The sequence below is a fragment of the Myotis brandtii genome, unplaced genomic scaffold, assembly GCF_000412655.1.
Source record: "Myotis brandtii unplaced genomic scaffold, ASM41265v1 scaffold797, whole genome shotgun sequence".
In the NCBI taxonomy this organism is placed as follows: Eukaryota; Metazoa; Chordata; class Mammalia; order Chiroptera; family Vespertilionidae; genus Myotis; species Myotis brandtii.
Genome location: NW_005371210.1, coordinates 645,343 through 648,745, shown reverse-complemented (window position 1 = coordinate 648,745; position 3,403 = coordinate 645,343). Strand labels below are relative to the sequence as shown.

At 50.7% G+C, this 3,403-nt stretch overlaps 2 protein-coding genes across 2 annotated transcripts in view; both read left to right on the top strand.

Annotated features, from left to right (window-relative positions):
* The window catches only part of WDR45B (WD repeat domain 45B), a 36,569-nt gene that overhangs the window by 9,430 nt on the left and 23,736 nt on the right, over nt 1-3,403 (top strand). The gene's annotated exons all lie outside the window — the stretch shown is intronic.
* RAB40B (RAB40B, member RAS oncogene family) overlaps nt 1-3,403 on the top strand; it is a 12,484-nt gene that overhangs the window by 3,166 nt on the left and 5,915 nt on the right.

The following is a 3,403-nucleotide window of genomic DNA, read 5'->3' as shown; positions in this document are numbered from 1 at the left end:
TGCGCTGTGCCGGGGCTCAGGGGCTGCGTCACTGCCCAGCAGCTCCGGCCCTGAGACTCTGTGCCTGGCTTCTAGATCTTTCCACGGATGCCCTGGTTTCCGGCCTGGAACCACGGCGAAGGGTCATCTCTTGGGAGACGTCCCATAGCTGCTGGCGGAGGACCGCACAGGCCTGACCCAGGGCCCCTTGCGCCGACAGTGAGCTCAGGCCACTCCGGGCTCCAGCCTCTCGCAGCTAATAATTAATGGCTCCTCCTCCCCCAGAGGTGACTCAGCCGAGTCTGCTCATGGATTTGAATCAGACGGTGACTCGTGACAGGACTGGCATTTTGTCTGATTAAAAATAAAAGCAAGAGCTAGTTTACAGAGGTAGCCATAAATGCAGCCAGGTCATGAGGAGAGGGAGGCACCGGTGAGAAAAACCAGGCGGAGAAACAAGCAGGGAACACTCTCCTTTTCAGAAAGGAGACGGCAGAGTCTGCACAGAGCAGGGGAGCTGCTCCAGGAGCGGGTTCCCATATGATGGACGCGTGTCAAATCCCTGTCCTGTCCCAGTCCCCCGAGGGGCGGGGGGGCGGGCGCTGGGCTGGGCTGAAGCTCCCAGCCTATCCCGGGCCCCTTCCTCCAGCCCTTCCCCCCCTCCAGCCCTTTCCCCCCACTCCTCCAGCCCCTCCACCTGTTGCCCTTCCCATCCCGAAAGCCAGGCAGAGTCCGTTTCTGGGCAGGACATATGTACATGTATATTTTTTAGGTCAAATTTACATGATAGAAAAGAACCATTTTAAAGGGAACGATTCAGTGGCAGTTAGTACACTCAGTCTCGATGAATCCCCACTCTCTAATTCCGGAACATTCCCCTCGTCCCGTCCCTGGGAACCGCCCGTCTTGCATCTGATACTTCAGTTCAGCATAAGATACGTTCCTCAGCCTGGCCAGTGTGCTCAGTGGTTGAGCGTCGACCCAGGTCCCGAGAGGTCACCAGTTCCATTCCTGGCCAGGGAGCGTGGAGGAGGCGGCCGTCGATGATTCTCTCACCTATGGTTCAATCTCTCTCTCTCTCTCTCTCTCTCTCTCTCTCTCAAATCAATAGAAACATTTAAGTAAAAAAGATACATTTCTCAAAAGTCAGGTTCTCAAAGACAATATGTTCGTAAATGGCATTTAACCCACATTTACACCGTAATCAAACCCTCTTCGGCGATGGTGCCCTGTGGCTGCTGCCTCGCTAAAATAGAAGCAAGCAGGTGGTGGAGGAATGGAAATAGATGCCTAAATTATTTATTCTTCCTGCGGAGCTAAAAGCGTATTGACCGGCCGGGCATTTGGGGTTTCCTTTTTTTATTTTATTTTTTTTTAAAGAAGGCTAAAATTATCTCTCTTCTTGTCTCTTATTCTGACTCACTCAAACATTCTGACAGGCTTTGTTCTGGAAGCTTTCGTGTATTTTTATTTTATTCCTGATGGACAGAGTTCTTGGTGAATGAGTTGAGGACCGCAGATGTGAGTTATATTTTTTGATCCTGGCACTGACACGACGCCTTTCAAAAATGCCAGCTCCTGCCGGCCGCTGTCGCTTAGGGGTTATAGCGTCGTCCCACGCACAGAGGGTTGAGGGTTTGATTTGTGATCAAGGGCGCATACCTGGGTAGACTGAAGACACCTCAGACATCCAAAGACTCAAAAGCTCCCTTCTACGCACCCTTCTCGGGGAAACCACAGAAGGAATAAGCCAAGAGGGGAGACATGGGATCCAGGAGAGAAGGGAGGGCCAGGGGAAGCAGGACAGACAGCAGGACAGACGCTCTGCCGGGATGCCCAGGAAGGTTGGGAGTGCTGAGAGGAGGCTTAGAGGTAAATGCAGAGGAAACTGAGCAAATAAACAGGCTGTTTTTAACTCCCGTGAAAACAAAAGTTTGCGCATGAAGGAAAATTAAAACACAATATCCCACATGGTTCAGCTGTGGGTAGCGTTTACTTGGTCATATTGATGTAAAATCGAATATCGATCTGGCTAAAGTTGCAGCATAATTGTACTGTGTGTGAGAGTGAGAGAGGCAGAGAGACAAAGAGAGACAGAAGCAGAGCCGGCGACAGAGAGAGATGAAGGCAGGTGGCGTGTCAGAAAGTGAACACATTTTCCCCTTCAGGGTGGGCAGGCAGTTAATGTCTGAAACGGAAAGTCAGGAAGTTGGAGTATAAGGATGTTGTTTACAGACTTGGAGACACAGAGCTTAGAATGGGGGGCACACAGGTGGGTGCAGACAGGGGGGCGGGGGTTGGGGCCTGCCGTCTCCCATACTAAGTCCCAGAACCAGTTGATGCTGGAGGCCCTGTGTATCCACGACGTTGATGAAAAGAAAAACCAAAAATAGTTTTAGAAACGCAGAGGTGCTCAAAAAGACCACCAGCAATGAATTTTTATATTTACGAAAAGTTTTTTAAAAAAGCTTTTGGGACCTAAAAAAGTAAGTATACGAGGGCACTTTCCAAATCAAAGAAGTGCAGGACAAAAATGAGCCACCACGAAAAATAGCCAAAGCAAAAATTTAAAAAACGAACCATCTCTGCAGGCCCTGGAGGGTGAGGGTCCCCTCTGCCTGTCCAGACGCAGGAACCCACAGCCACGTTACCCCCAGACTCAAAAGCAGATTCCCAAGTGCATCCAGTGCTTCCTGTCGACAGAGGGAAATCCCCAGCATTCCGAAGGGAAGCGGAATGTTCCCCAAAATATATGTTCTAGCGACTTCAAAGTTAACGGGCTAAATGTGAAATTAATGTTCTATTCACGACATATGTACATATAGATCCTATTTACGTGTTCTGTGCAGTCATATATTCTATTTAGTGTGCGTGTGCGTGTCTGTGTATGTGTGTGTGTGTGTATCTCTCACTACGCATGCCCCGGGGCTGGGTGGAAGGCCTTGGTAGTCAGTTGCTCCAAAGAGTAATTTCGCAGAGTCTGAAGCTACTGAGCTAAACTTCCTGCAAAATCTATGCTCAGCCCCAGCAACCTGGGTGCTGCGCCCTGGAATGGGGAGCTGAACCTGTTGTCACCCCCACAAGGCACGTCGTCTTACCCTCAAGACAGGAGACGTTAGCCCTGGCTGGTGTGGCTCAGTGGTTGAGCGTCGCCCATACACTGGAGGGAGGCTTCCAGGTCAAGGGCACGTACCTGGGGGAGGTAACCAATCGGTGTGTTTCTCTCTCCTCTCTCTCTCTTTCTCTCTCCCTCCCTCCCTCCCTCCCTCCCTCCGTCTTTCCCTCTCCCACCCCCTTCCACTCTAAAATCAGTGGATAAATATCCTAGGGTGAGGATTAACAACAACCGAAAAGACAGGAGACTTTATGAACCGGACATTCTTTTTCTCGTAGTTCTTTGGGTGTGGGTGGGGAAGGTGGGGGC